Source organism: Schistocerca piceifrons, chromosome 5, assembly GCF_021461385.2.
Source record: "Schistocerca piceifrons isolate TAMUIC-IGC-003096 chromosome 5, iqSchPice1.1, whole genome shotgun sequence".
Taxonomy (NCBI): domain Eukaryota; kingdom Metazoa; phylum Arthropoda; class Insecta; order Orthoptera; family Acrididae; genus Schistocerca; species Schistocerca piceifrons.
The window spans coordinates 12,737,295-12,753,865 of record NC_060142.1 but is presented as its reverse complement, the minus strand read 5'-3'; the positions used below and the strand labels follow the sequence as shown (position 1 = coordinate 12,753,865).

At 39.6% G+C, this 16,571-nt stretch overlaps 1 protein-coding gene and 1 pseudogene across 1 annotated transcript in view; one reads left to right on the top strand and one right to left on the bottom strand.

Moving 5' to 3' along the window:
- LOC124798081 (dipeptidase 1-like) overlaps positions 1-16,571 on the top strand; it is a 200,103-nt gene that overhangs the window by 100,421 nt on the left and 83,111 nt on the right. The gene's annotated exons all lie outside the window — the stretch shown is intronic.
- On the bottom strand, positions 5,970-6,087 carry LOC124799933 (annotated as a pseudogene).

Sequence of the window (16,571 nt, the reverse complement as noted above, 5' to 3'; positions counted from 1 at the left end):
GTACAGTGATGGTAACAGTCAATTCTTTCAGATTAATAACATCTAACACTCGTCATCATCAGCTTATATCAAATTCTTGGTGTCTCTGGCTGACCAATTTCTATGATGACAAAAGGGTGGTTGAACACTGTTCTGTAAAGCTGTGAACAACACAAGAATTAACATTTAACTATTTCCCCACCACTGTCTGACACTGACATTCTAACAGTCAGTACTTATGCAATAAATTATGGCTCATCAGCTTTCAACTAAAATTTTTTCAAGAGTTTTCTCACACATTCCCTACAGCAACCTGATACTGCCCACTTTGTGTATTAGACATAATTGGTTAAAGCACCTTTAGTTGGAATAAGTCATGTTTAGCAGTATTCCTATGGCGATCATACTCATTTAAGTTGCTTTATGTTTACCTCACCTTGGGTTCCTAGTTTCATCCCAATTACTGTGTAGCCTGGAATATTAATCTACATAACAAGCGAATACTTGTGTTATAAATATGACTAAATAAATTCTTTTCAACTATAGAACTAATTATAAAGATAGAAAAAGACAGAAAATCTTTTTGGAGTATTTAATTTCACACTTTTCCAGATTCTGATTCCCTATAAAAATGTAAACTATTTATATATGCATTTAAATCATAATATTCTATACATAAAGTTATAAATATCATGAGTTATTATGAATACCAGTCTAGAAATTTTAATAGAGTATCTTGTCATTTGATAAGATTACTGTATGTTGGAAGTTCAATACAATATATTATTTAAAAAATAATAATACAGAATATAGTTATCTGTATGAAGATATATTTGAATTTAATATGAAATTTTGTGTAAGTAAATTCAGATAGTTCTAATAAATGTCCTACTTATTCAGAATCACATTTCAGAATAATTTCAAAAATAAATCATGAAATGTCAAGAAGGTTAATGCATATTTAAACTCATTACATATTTCAAAGCAAATACTTTAATAAGAACCTTAAGAAGTTACACACTACAGCTCTAAAATTTTAAGAATATAGATATCAAACCACAAATATATATGTAATGCGTTTCATTTACCTTTGCTTTTACCAGTAATTATTTAAACTAAGGGTCATAAATTACCATTGACACACAAATGTGGACAGAATCTTTGAGAAATTATAACATTATGTCTATGAAATATTAATTCATTTAATAACATTTGGTAAAACCATATTTGGTAAAATCGCATTACATTATATTTTATCTCCTGTTAATTGATTCATTCATACATTACCTTCTGTAAACTCATAACAAAAGACTGTCATCATGGACAAGGAATGCGAAGTTGTACATTAAATGACAGAAGTAGCCAGTGTGAACTTCTTGTGTTCTGTATACTAACAAAAAATAATGATTTGTGTTGATTTTCTTCCACTGATAACTTTTGGAACAGCTTTAAAGTATTACACACACATATTAGGACAGTTAACAGCATTGTAGGTGACGAGAAACTACAAATAAGCCTTCAAAATAGGCCTTAAAAACTATTAAATATACTTTTACAAATTTTAAGTGTTTTAGTTGTAGGATTTAACTGTTTTAACAAGTATGTGTAGATTCTTAAAGCGTTTAATCTGCATAATAAGTTTTTTATATTAAATCTAACCGTATTTTGCAAATCAAACTGAGAATTTTATAAATCTTTTAAGTTGAACAGTGAACCATTATTTTTAATAGGACAAAAAGTGGTGCATGCTGTTTTCATACAGGCTGAAGGAGTGAGAAGAGGTTCCATACTCAGAAGCTGGATTTCTACATGCCACATGTATTGGCTGACAAATGGTGCATGGCACAGGTTTGCAGTAGTCTCATGCAGTGCAACGAAAGGTATCACTTCTAGACACAACATTAAGTGATGTTAAGTACCTTCAGTATCACAAGGTTCATGATAAAGCTCAGTCGGCAGCAAAAGAATTGCTCTCTCTTGGACTGATCTTTTTTCATAGTAGTAATATTACTAGGAATGTTAGGTATTGTAGATGACTTTCTAGTAATTTTAGTTATCAGACACTAAGCTATAAAAGCAAATGTATAGGTCTATATAGTCCATGGGATGGAAATGGAACTTCATTCTTGAAGTGGTTAGAGAGATAGTTGAGATTCAAGTCACTTACTGGATGAGAATGGTTGTTACATTTGGTGCAACAAGATCATGGAGGAATGTGACAGACTGCTTGGTCGTGAAGGGCTGAGGAGCTATTTCAGAATAGGATGAAACATTACAGAGAGTTATTTGACATTGCAAGAATGATAAGGCTACTGACATACTGCTGTGGATGTTGTGTAGAGCTCCCCGTCTCACTATAGTGGCAGCAGCTGTGGCAGGCCAAGCTGGGGCAATTAGGGACGATACTTGAGAATGAAAAAGAAATTGTGAGCTCATGGGCAAATGAGAGTGAATGATCTGACGTGCCTGAGTTTTGTGTGTAACAGATACCACATCATCTGTCTGATTCAGAATCGCATAATGGCTGGTACAACAGGAAATCCAGCACTCATTCATGGCATAATGTTGTCTGATCACTGCTCCCTATTACGAGCTTATTCCATAAGCATCAGCAGTTTTAGTCATCAGATTTCCAGTTAGCCAGCAACTGAGGCATCTGTGTGCTTTGTGCTCCGCAGAGGGAGAATATTACTCGCGAGTCCTCTTGCGAAAAAAAGCACATGAAAATGACAAAATGAAAAATATTGTAGCTAGGGGATTCAGTACAAAAGTTAACCTCAGCAGCTATGAACTGGGGCAATAATAAGTTATTTCAGTCCTTTTTGTCACTTTCATTTACAACTTAAAACCACTTAGCAACAAAGAAAAAAAATTATGAAGGTGTGACATTGCATACTGAATATATCACTTGAATATATGCTTTGAACCATCTGTATAGCTAAATTTCTCTGTGCATGGCTATATCTTGTCTTTGACATGAAATTATTGATTAACAGGAAGAAAGAATGTTCACAGAGCCATATGTACATTAATAGTTTACTGAGATTCTATAGAAATGAATCAGGTTTTATAAACAATAGCGAACATTTTAAATATTTTCAATTGATTGTATGGAATATCCCTAAAAATGTAATTTTTTGAAATGTTGTATAAGAGGTTATTTTTTATTATAGAATATAAGCTTACCATGATCTTGTAACTTTTCCATTTATTTTCATTATCAGTCTTTTGGATACAATAAACATACAGAAATTTCTCTGGTACCAGAAAGAAAATTTAATGAAAAATTATTGAGGAATGAGAAATGTGGGGCTTAACTGAAATTAATGGAATTACTATGTACCTTTTTGTAATATTGATAAATAAATTGTAAGAATATGTATTCTGATGAAATTGTTATGGTTCTTGAAAGGAACAGAATATAAGAATACATCAAACTGACAGTACTAAGCAACAGAAGTGAAATAAAAGATTATTTTAGAGTTTCACATACTTGTTGTACTATAGTTAACTAAAAGTACCACATAATCCACTCAATCACACCGAAAAGAGTCAAAGGAAGTAATTACATTTGCAATGGAGGACACAACAAAAACAAATCTAACAAATCATAAAACCCTACAAATTCAAACTCAATTCAATATTTGTAGTCATTCATGCAAACTTTATTTGGTTTTGAAAATGTTGTAATAACAGTATATCCTCAGAAATAGGACACATGAATAATAATACAGTGCTTGTACACTGAGCATAATGCCAGCAGTCTTCATCACCACCGCCAGTTGTCTGTACGAACTGAGGATGGCCTCAGACCCCATGAGACAGGAGTCTTTGGTACCACCATGAGCCACAACTTGCAGATGATTGCACCCTTCACGCTCGATAGCCGCAGGCAAGATCGCTTCCACATCTCAGACAGGGTCCACTGGCATACATACCCAGTGCACACTAAGTTTCTTTCCAACCCTGAATGCTATCATCCGAAAGGGCTCCATAATGTGCCTAATGATGGAGCTCTCAATAACTAGGTAACCGCTGCCCACGTGTGCCTGGTCAGACCCTGCTGAAGGAATGGCCCCCTGATCATTTACAGGGTGAATAGTCGAGGCCAGATGGCCAACCTCCACATTGGCGCTCTGCCTCGAACAACACGAATGCATTACCACCCAGCTCCCACCCTGCTGTGAGAGTGGATCCACAGTGTCGAATAAACTAGGATGTGTCTCAGTAGCAGAACCCATGGGCTAAACAAGTGACACCTAGGGCATCCCACACGACGCACCAGATTCTCTGCCACTACTACACTGGGAGACAGCAGCGTCATGGTGGCCAACCATAGCCAGAAACGCATTCAGCTGTATGCAAACTGTGGCCAGCGCCTCCTGCGTCTGCACACATAATGCACACTTCCTATTCATGCTAGCAACAATAGCTCAAGAAGTAAACTACAAAATGAGACAGAACCTTAGATATGAAACTTGCCACCCTCCTAATGTCCCACCATTGGAGGCAGATGCCTTAGTCCTCTCCAGCCCAGTGATACTATATGGCATTGCCATATTTAAATGTTCCTCAAGACCAAGCTATCAGTCCAAAGATCATAAACAACGCTGCCAGACTTTCCAAAGTTCATTATAATTAATTCGGCTACCATGAGTTCGACAAAACAGAGAGCATCAGGCTACAATGCATTGACAAATGAATTGTTACATTGTGTCTAGGGTCCAGTACATGCAGCAGACTTTAAAACATTATATGAAGGTAATGGAAGCTAAGTAATTTGACAACAGCACTAATAAATATTTGTTGAATGTGTAAATTAAATAGTTGACTCTCAATATGTTTGACATTCTGGACAGTCGAGGCAATGTTGAGATTTTTTCTGGCTTGCTAAGCGCACACAGGTTGAGTGTAACAGTAATCTGTGATCATTTTTAAAGCATGTGCTGCCATTTTGATGTTTTTTACTAAAATAAAGCACTTTTAGTGCAGCCTCAGTATGTCAGGCTTGAGAATGAACCAGCAGGTTCGAAACTAGTCGCCAAACATACGTATTGCATCTTTGGCAAGATTGATAATAATCGCTTGATGAAATGTTGTAGATGATGTTCTGTTGGCTTCAAGGGGTTTACTGGATGTTTCAAACCATGTAGCACATTATTCGGCTCAGAAACGTCAATGAGAGACGCGCTGCGAGCTTCAGTGGAGAATGAAGGACATAAAAAAGCGAGTACATAATGCAATTTCCTCTGATGTTTCAGAAGGTGAACTCACACCTTTACAATATTTCAGAGCAATGTGTCTTGATGGGATCATCCTCAACATCGTCGATAGATCTGTTTAGTGCAAATTGAAGACTTGGGCATCTTTGGATTCAAATGTTTGTGAAACAGAAATGTAGCTTGGGATATACATTCTGCGAGGTGTTGTAAAAATGTCTACTTACAGAATGTACTGGGAAGAGGCTATAAGAATTCATCGAATAATTTACTCAGGAACAGGTTTGATAAGCTAACAAGTTATTTACTTATTAAAACGAGATTAAACCTCTTAAACAGAAAAACACACGAAATTTAATAAATATGCTAATAGTAAAACACAGGAAAAGATAAATACATAATTTGCCACTCTGGAGATGTGAACAGGCGACAGAAGAGCGCCTGGTAACAACGCATTTGAAACATTTAAAATAAAAGCAACCTCAAGGACAAATCCTGTATTTTGTATTGAACAACACTCTACACTTATAAATTCTAAATATTAATTATGTTTCATTATAACTACTCCCCCTGAACAGGCTATGAAGGCCCAAAGGTACAGTCGGCCGCCGTGTCTTCCTCAACCCATAGGCATCACTGTATGCAGATATGGACGGGTTTGTGGTCAGCACACCGTTCTCCCAGCCGAATGTCAGTTTCTAACACTACAGCCGCTACTTTTCAATCAAGTAGCTCCTCAGTTTGCCTCACAAGGGCTGAGTGCACCACACTTGCCAACAGCGCTCGGCAGACCAGATGGTCACCCATCAAAGTGGTAGCCCAGCCCAACAGCACTTAACTTCGGTCATCTGATGGGAACCGGTGTTACCACTGGGGCAAGACTGTTGGCTGGAAATAAATATGGACAGTCAAAATGTTTTAATTGTATTGCTAGCATTCAGTGCTATTATCTCTAATTGTCATTTCTACAGTTTTTCTTTGCACACCTGAATGACATTCTGTGTAATACCTAACTGATTTAGGAATTTAGCTGATTCAAAAAGTATTATTATTATTGTCAACAATCCTCTGTCAACAAAAATTGAGCAATAAATTTATTTTAATAATTTTAATTTATTAGTTGTAACAAATAGTCTAATCAGAATGTGAAATATTCTTGACATATCGCTGCACTCTTGCTCCGTGCAACAATCACATGACATCCTTCATATATTAATCTGTCTTATGTGTATCATGCATTCTGTAAAATGCATGCCTACACTACAAATTGAATTTGAAGATAATATCATCAGTTCTATTTTCTGAGTAAGGTAATGTAATTGCTGAAGAACTGAAGTTTTATTCAGAAAGACAAAATTAAAATTCTTATGCAGCTAATTAGTTCTATATTCTTTTATTGTTTTACATAAAGATTTCCTGTTTGTAATGTGCAAATATGGTATTGTTGCCTAATGGACAACATTATGATTCGATCCTCACTACAATTCTGGTGACGGGATGTCAAATCTTACTATTACTTTTCCTTTGTATTGATCTGATGATGACAATAATATCTTTCATGAAATAATTGTACTCATAACAGAATTCACATAATCAACTGATCTTTTTGAAGTATCTGCCCCACTAATCAGAAGAGGAAAGTATGATATTTCAGTGTAATATTTAATAACTGACAGTAGTTTTAATATTGTGCTTGCTAAGTACACAATAAATACAATTTATTGTATATCCACCAAGATAATTTTGAGCAAATTTTAAAATTTATACATTGGATGATTTAGCTCCGATTTTAAAACTCATAAAGGAAAATATTGGTTAATTAGACATACAACTAAATAAAAACGAGTATAAAATTATCTTTATAATCTGTCTGTTTAATTAGAATAATCAAAACACTGAGTCCCACTAACAATCCTGTCTGTAACATAAAAATTTATATGTTCTTTGAGTTATTCTGCTTGACTATTCAGTCCATAAGATGTAACAGAAATTATATTTTTAATGACTTACAAATTGCAGTTACCTAATAATTAGGTTTATTTGAATTATAGTCATGTGGTTAATCAATAATATCATAAAATTCTCATAATAATAGCTTTTTTATAATACCCATCATTATCATGTGCCTTAAAAGCAATAATATTTAGGATGATATTTTAAATTAGTCTGTATTTTGATACCTTAGAATTCCTGTACTACTTCTGTTTGGTTATTGTTTTATTTACAAACTTTTGTTGATAGTTCTTAAGCTACTGAAGTGAGTAATCAGATATTATGCAAAATCTATTATCCCAAGTAAAATGTATTGAAAGTTACTTATTTGTGTTGGTAGCTCTTTTCACTTATGCATGACTCCTGCTTTTACATAATACTCAATCTCAGTTAATTCAATACATTTCCAAATCTTTATATCTCTATTAATTTTCACAAACTGACATCCTTATTCATGTCCACATTGAGTATGTGTCTATTCTCTGAGCCGGTAGGAGTGTATGGTTATTACAGTCTTCACTATTATTCTTCCTTCATTCACAACTGGGGAAAGAGACAGAACTTTCTGTATACTTTGATTTGTAAGACTTTTTTTGTCATCCTTATACGAAATATATGTTCCAGACCTGTGAATGCTTATGAAGCTTTTCACAAAGACTCCAATTACAATTTAGCCAGCTACCTATAGTCTAATGTCGTCCAGGTATGAACTTAGACAGCTTCTTAAATTTTTTATAAATGCAAAATTTAATGACTATTCTTTTCTGGAAATGAAAATTTTAAATGTACATAAAATTTATATGTAGAAACAGTAATTGCAAACAACTGGCTTCTTTATCTTCTTGTGTGTCAAATAACTAAGATACAAAAAAGTATGCATCTGATGTAATATATTGGAGATAATATCTAAATGTAAATGGGCATGTTTATTTTCTATTGGCTTTATTTTCCATTTTGTGGGCTCTTTATGAAATGAGAGCAACGAAAAATTTCCAACGGAAGACATCATTTCAGTTTTAGTCATTTTAGTATCTCTTAATGTTTTTATATGATAAAAGTAACGAATAATCAGTGAATGAAAATTAACTGTTTCTTTGTATTCTGTAAAATATCCTAGAAATTCAAATTTTTTTGACTTGCACAAATTTTTAGAAGTATTTTGTTATTCATTGTCAGAAATGTGGTAATTCTTCTAGGCATGTTTGTATTTTCGTGTTCTTCCTTGTTTTTGATTAAAAAATTATTCCTTCCTAGCATCTACTTTACGCAAATATTTATATTTCATTTCTGACAAAAATGCAAGACAGTCCAATTCTGTGAACTAAAATATGTACACAGGGTATCGCATAAACATAAAAATTTTGGTTTCTGTTACTCCTCTGTACTAAAAATGCTAGTAGCACATCCCTACATAGGACCTTTGTCGTCAAGACTGGCACGCACTTATGCACTTTTAGCTTATAACAGTTAATTCACAAGCCCAATGGTAAATTGCATGGAGAGAAAAATAGGTCACATTAAGCAGTGCGTGGAGTATTCATCCTTTAAGAGAAGAAAGAGAGTGATATTAATTAACTGGAGGTGCATTCATGATACGTTTTCTCGCTTATGAACAGTTTCCCTCAAAGAAACTGAGAGCTGAAAGGTTGTTGAAAGCAGATTTGGAAAATTTGTTACGCTTTCTTTTTTAAAAGGAGCAGATTTCAACTTGTCAGCTACAGACTAGGAGGGTCAGATACAGACTGGGAGAAATACGCTGTTGAAAAAATATGTGAAATTATTCAAAACGTTTGCTTTGACAAAGGTTACCGATTTATACGAAGAAAAACTATTGTATCACGTTAAATGTATAATAATAAAGCTGAGACTGTTTTCGTTAAGCGTTAATGTCATTGTCCGCTGTGGTGCTCAACATGATCAAGATTGTTGATGTCGATGAAATTAGGTAAATGTGAACTGATCTGGAGGCATACCCACTATCACTGTTCTCCGCCACCACTAAGAAGTTGAAAAGGGGAAGGGAGAAAGTGCCTTCTACCATGCACTGCAAGCCGACCTGCGGACTACAGATGCCGGTGCAGATGTTGAAATAGTGTTGAATGACTCTAAAACAGCACTTTGCTATGATCGCATCTGGTGTCGAGTGCAGCCTCATAGCAAACATTGTGATCACTTTAGGTATGAGTTAGAATCACCGCGTGTGCGTTACACTTTCTGTTACTGATGGTGTGATTTCTTGTAACACACATACTGAACGTGCTTGCCACCATATCGTTTTCCCCACATTGTCCCAATGGGCGACATTACGCAGTAGCGGAATGCCTCTGAAGCCAATCTACCTTTGAACTGAAATTGAGTGATGATAGAATGGCTACTAGATTGTACTGTGCTGAGGATCGAAAAGATCCTTGTACTGGATATGTCAATGTTGAGCTGATAATAATTTGTTCTTTCTATCTTTTTGTTGATTGTTGAGCGTATGAAGGTAAGGCCACTAGAATGGCAATTTGTAAAGCTAATGTAATTTCCGTTAGGTTGTATTCTGGATGTATAAGGGTGTTCATATCTCGATGCAGTAGTTAAGCACAAATCATGAGACTTATACTGGAAAGGTTGGAATAGAGAGCAGCATTAAACTGGTCTTCAGAATGAAAACCGTGACAACAATATGAGTCTCTAGATTGCTACCAGAGAAATGTCTATGTTCTACATGTATGGTAGCAAGACTACGTGCGAGGCGGCCACACGCTCCTTTGCCTCTGTAAAGCAGCTCACTGCCACCACACTAGACAAACAGCCGCAACTGATTACACAGCAACAGCTGCAGTAAGTAAAACAGCTTGTCGGATGCCTAATTGAGTCGCCTACCAACATTACTCTAAAGGCAAAAAAATATTTAGCAATTCAATAGTTCCAAACTGTAGCAGTCTGAAGTATGACAGAGTGTACCATACGCAAAAGAGAATGGTGATGTGTTTCTCGAGTAAACGGGCCCTATGTGCTACTTGTAGCCATTGGATCTGGACGTGACTCATTTCCATTTTACATTTCCTACCAGGAGGCCATACCTATTCATCAAGTCTCTCTGCCTCATTCCCTGTAATCTTCGGGAAGAGTGAGAAACATCTGCTTTGGAATGCGATTAACTGGCGCTCACTGCCATGAAAACGTTAGTGTCCTGTAACAATGATGGTGATTATGCAGTTAAAAACTAGTGACTAGCATTTACTCTGAAATATTCTCGTGTAACAGGTGCCAGTTACTAGAAGCTAATTGTTAGTTCATTGATAGGACTGGGAGTGGATGAGGTGGTGCAAACCTCTGAGCCGTTGGATCCCTCGGGACTCAGACGGTTGGCAAAAAGAAAGCTGTTTACGCTGGCACACTGGGTGCCCGCCACTCTAGTGGTGCTTTTCAAAAGGTGAGGAGCCTGTATTGGATGGTGGGAACACATAATCTTAGTTAGTAACTCCTTCCAGCCAGAGTGCAAACTGGCACAGCATGTGATGAAGCATGTGACAACTCTGGTGGACTACTACAATTTGTATCTGAGGTCTGCCAGGTGATCACGATAAGAGTAAAGACGCGTCTGCCAAGGTGTAACGCAAGGGGACACAGGGCAAGGAGGAGCTGTCCCACCTCGTCTTGCTGATGTCACACAGAGGCAGTGATTTTTGACGAGCTTCAGAATAACTTTAGCGAGAACTGTCGCCTATAATCGATTAATATAACGGATGAGAAACACTCTGTGACTAGTATATCTGCCTGAAGTACACTTTCTGCCCAGTGCGTCTGCTCAGGCCCAGGCAGTCACTGGACATAGCTACGAGGTAAGGACGGTAGTAGACACCTGTCATAAATTGCATCCACGTGGAGTTCAGGGATGGATTTTGTCCCACTATTACTTCAAATGTGGAAAAAATGGGAATGAATGCGGGAGTGCCGGGTGGTCGTCATCATGCTGATGGCATGCCTGTGTCAGTGAACCAGTTTCTCAGAATTCTAGTCAGAGAGCTCCTGATAGTAATGACAGTAAGCGAGTAATGGATCGATGGGATTTCCTCATCAATGGGCCTATTGTTTCCCGTATGAGCAGGGACATAGGATGAGTGACCTAGCAGCTACGGGACATAACTTGAAGGGCAACGTCGCCCTTCCTCCCCCGCCCTCTATGCCCACGCATCCCGAGGCAAGGGGTCCACTGTTTTATGCAAGTCATCCGCTTGCCTTAGCCTCCTTATCTCCTATCATCTTTGTTAATGACTTGTCATGTTACTGTTACAACAATTTTGGCTGTTACCATTAGTTATTACCCAGTCATAATGATTTTCCCTACCGCCAGACCACGCCCCAATTCCCTTGGTTTACTGACCACCTGATGGATTCCTCAGTCGCGTTGTGTTTGTGTGACCGCCCCATCTCGCATTGCTGTGTACAGCTTTGGGGCTATTTCTCACATATTTGCTGATTTTTTAAAATACCCACTTTTTGAGACTGACGGTATGTGACTTTAAAAGTTTAATAATAACACAATGCACTATATAAAGAAATTACACATTTAAACAGTCCTCATCTTACAGTCGTGTAGGAAATTAATACTTGACTTGGATTAGACATGCGCTAACCTAGTACTTAGATCTGTTAAGAACAATGACCCACACACTATGACGTTATATAGGTTAGACTCGTTACGCTATTGCATACCTAGTTTCACCTGCTTTTCAAGATCATCCGACTACTCACTTACCAACGATGAAGCAGAAATTGTTTTAAAAATGTGAGGAACGTGAGCTGATATCAGATAATATTGAAAGCACTATCGATACCTGTGGTTAATGTTTAACGGATGCCACCACTGTTGGGATAGAATAAGGGTAATTGCGACGTGTTTACGTGCGCAAACACCGCACCACGAACTGCGGCCACGCGCATCGGCAGCGCGACACCGGGCGGCGCCGCCTCGCAGTGCAGTCAGGAGCGGCTGCGCTGCCGCGTCACTGGCGTGCGCGAGGGCGGACCTCACGCACTCTGCCACCAGCCGGAGGAGGCCGTGGCAGCACACCGACACCCTATGGACTGTTCCACTGCAGGACATCGCTACAAATTATACTGAAAAAAAAATGAAATTAAATGATCGTATAGCACTGTTGGCTAGGTAGGACCCCACATTGGGAGGTTTGGCCGCCGAGTTGCGAGTGTTTCCTGTTGACACCAACTGGGCGAGTAGCGTGTCGATGCTGACGAAATGATGAAGAGGGCAGTACAACAGCGAGTCCTCAAGAGGAGAAAATAGCCGATCCATCCGGGAATCTAACCCAGACGTGCTGCATTGCAGTCGCACGCACTGACCAATCAGCTAAAGGGGCGGACTGATTATAGTGACAGCCGTTAGTTGCAATTACTACGGCTGTTTGTTCTGTTCAGCCGCACTGTCACATCATGTGCAGTAATGGTATACGATAGGAATGGATCAGTTACGACGACTTCCACTATAAAACAATCACAACGAGCGCTGCAGCCGCCAGCCCGTGACGTCTCGGAGAGGAGACTGGATTAACATTGAACACATCGCTGGCAGAAGCTGTCTCTTGTGATCCTAACTACGAGTTACGATACGCTGCTATCACGAGAGGTCGCGTCTTTCGTTAAACCACCCAACCAGATGAGCCCAGCAACAACAGGGGAGCAGCACATAGGCCCCTCCTTTTGCTACTGACTACACAGCTTACTTGCACGAATTTACCACACGTAGTTGAAATGTAGGTACACGATGGATTGCCTGCCACAAGAGGCTACAAAATGGGGCGTACAGTACAGTGTCATCGACGCACCGCTGAGCTATCGGGATGCTCTGGATGACAACCAAGGGCGTCCTGCAGTAAAATGAAACGTCACCCCAGACCATAACTACTGGCTGTGGGGTCATAAGGCGGCCAATAGTATTGTTAATATCCCAACGCTGTGTGACACAACTTCAGTCACGTCTTCCCTGGCCATCGGGACTCACCACTGAAGAGAACTGTACGGTCTATAAGACGTGTGTGGGGACGGGCTAGCCAGTGGTGCCATACCAACATGATTATTGTCTACCAATCAGTCCGACAACCGTGAGCGATTGTCGGGTGTTCCATTTTATTTTATAGCAGGACCCCTTTGCTTATCATTTGTGGCACCCTTACGGCATTGCGCAACGTCGGCGATATCCTTCGCCGCATTTTGTTGCCCGTTATGGCAAGCGATTCCGGACTTACGGTCTGTTAAGTAAGACTGTGCTCGGCGTTACACACAGGTGGTAAAAGACATCGCCTTTGTCTTTTCACCACCCAATAGAGAGAATCTTTTTCCTTCATGTGATGGCCATAAAGCATTAGTTTACTCTGAATTCTTGAGCCCAATGGAGAGAATCTTTTCCATGTAATGGCCGTAAAGCATTAGTTTACTCGGAATTTTTGAGTGAGATACACAACAAGAGACACGAGTGCAGCCAACTGCAAAGTCATCCACGTTTTCAACCAATTTATTGCACGAAACTTCCTGGCAGATTAAAACTGTGTGCCCGACCGAGACTCGAACTCGGAACCTTTGCCTCTCGCGGGCAAGTCCTCTACCACTGAGCTACCCAAGCACGACTCACGCTCCGTCCTCACAGCTTTACTTCTGCCAGTGCCTCGTCTCCTACCTTCCAAACTTTACAGAAGCTCTCGTGCGAACCTTGCAGAACTATCACTCCTGAAAGAAAGGATATTGCGGAGACGTGGCTTAGCCACAGCCTGGGGGATGTTTTCAGAATGAGATAGTCGCTCTGCAGCGGAGTGTTCCCTGATATGAAACTTCCTGGCAGATAAAACTCCCAGGAGAGCTTCTGTAAAGTTTGGAAGGTACGAGACGAGGTACTGGCAGAAGTAAAGCTGTGAGGACGGAGCGTGAGTCGTGCTTGGGTAACTAAGTGGTAGAGCACTTGCCCGCGAAAGGCAAGGGTCCCGAGTTCGAGTCTCGATGCGGCACAGAGTTCTAATCAGCCAAGAAGATTCATATCAGCGCACACTCCGCTGCAGAGTGAAAATCTCATTCTGTAATTTATTTCATGTTACCCACTTTTATAAAAATGACTTTGATTTCCCCGTACATTTAGAGGCTGCGGCGCGACTCTTTTTGGGATGTTTGGGGTGGCTACAGCGGAACGCAGCCTCAGAACGCGACGCGTAGGCTGCACTCGCGACACCTTAACATGTACCTCAGTCGAGATTTCAAACTAAACTAATGCTGTATGGACATTGCACGAAGGACAAAGGTTCCCTCTAGTGAGCTGTGAAAGAACTAAGGCGACAATTTTACTATCTTTGTGTAATGACGGCCACACTCTTGCTTATACAGACTGTACGTTTCGGCAAGAGAATGCCCACCGCACATGGCGGGGGTTCCTGCTGCTCGGCTTTGTGCTCGCCAGAGCCAACCACGGCCAGCGAGGCCTCCAGGTCGCTCCCAAAACGAGAGTGTTTGGAGCATTATGGGCAGGTCCCTCAAACCAGATCGAAATTTTAATGATCTGACGCACCAATTTGATACGACTTGGCACGATATCCGTCAGGAGGACATCCTACAATGAAGAACAAGCCGAATATCTGCCTGCATGAGGACCAGAGTTGGGACGACGTGTTACTGACTTGCTCAATTAGTGAAGCTCACCCTGTTGAATAAATCACTAGTTTTTCTCATTTTACTCTATTTCTTTTTATTTGTTATTTTTATTTTATTTTTTGACTTAGAGTGTATATGGGTGAAACGTGCATTGCACACAGAACAGTGAGATATGTAATGACTTACACACTGTTCATTTTCCTCACATGCTGTTTGAGAGTGGAATGACTTTGATATTTTGTTTAGAGTAGGGTAGCATTTATCTCTTCCGTCTACTGCAATAACCTCGAAGTATTTATTTAATGGTTATTTATCGAAGTCTAATCAATAAATAATCTCATTTTCTTGAGGAGTAGGGAATTACTGTACTTGCAAGAACATTACAGTTTTTGGTGCTTTTCTTCTTAATATCATGTACTAACGACAACTTTCCATGCTGCACCTGGGCTCCGTTTCCTCCCAATTCTTAATTTATCCTCAATCTCCTTCATATTTGGTTCTTTTCATTTTGTTGCTCCCACTATTATAATAAATGGACTGTAATGGAACTACCTAAGCAAATATACACCTGGCTATTCAGTAGTCACGTAGGATTGACAGCGCAACCTGTTCACAGATGGAGCAGACTGGACGGGTCCCGCGAACCTCGCCGGGCTTGCGAAAACCAGAGCTGGCCTGCTGTAGCTATACACGCCCTCCCGTGCCTCCGTTGTGGCAGAGGCAGGCTGAGCAGCTTTAATGATCGCTGTGGAGACAGCGGCAGGCAGGGTGGAGCGAGACTTTGTACACCCCTGTCGACTGCCGCCTGCCAACACCCAGCCAGCACTCTCCCGTCCACCAGCCACACTGCCTTCAGTGGCTCAGTTTGGCTAGATCTAGATCAATTACTAAGGCCACGTGCGTGCATAAGACCGTTCCAATAAATGATACTAGAGGGTTAGTCAATATGTTTGAAATGGACATAACACGTAGAGCGCTGAAATAATTTACTGAAATGTATCGCAGCATATATTATATTTTTAGCTGTTGCACAGCTGATCGTTGTAACGTCTTCAGACTACTCTGTTTTTAGATGACACTATGGCTGAACGATTGACACTGGACCAAAGATGATTTGCAGCAGGCCTGATGGAAGTGTATGGTTCGCCGACTCTTGTCCGTGAAAAGTTTAGATACTGATTTCCAGGTGAGCCACCCAGCCGTTTAACAGTGTACCGTATATACAAGAAGTCTGTCGATACTGAATCGGTAGCTAATAACTATCGAAGCAATGCAGGACGTCCAAGATCAGGACGATGCGAACAAAAAACATCGCTGTTGTATATGAAGCCGTGTTGCAGAGTCTTTCGAAATCAAACGTGCGATGCCGTTTGGAAACAGGAATTCTTAAAAAAAAAAAAAAAAAAAAAAAAAACAGTGTGGTGCATATTGAAACACGAGCTTCGGATGATACCTATCACATCCAAATTGCCCAAGGTTTAACATTGGCGCAGAAATGTAGGTGGGTGGAGATCTGTCAAACGTTAGCTGAAATGACGATTATGCTGCTAGATATTCTCAATGTACTGGCATTCAGCAATGAAGCCATTATTCACACAAGTGGTTTTGTGAACCGACATATCATCATCACCCACGACTCATTCGGAGCATGAACATGATTCCCCCAAAGCGACTGTTAGTGCGCTGTGATCGCCGCTGGAGTCACTGGACCCTACTTTTTTGACGAACTGCCAGCGGAAATCC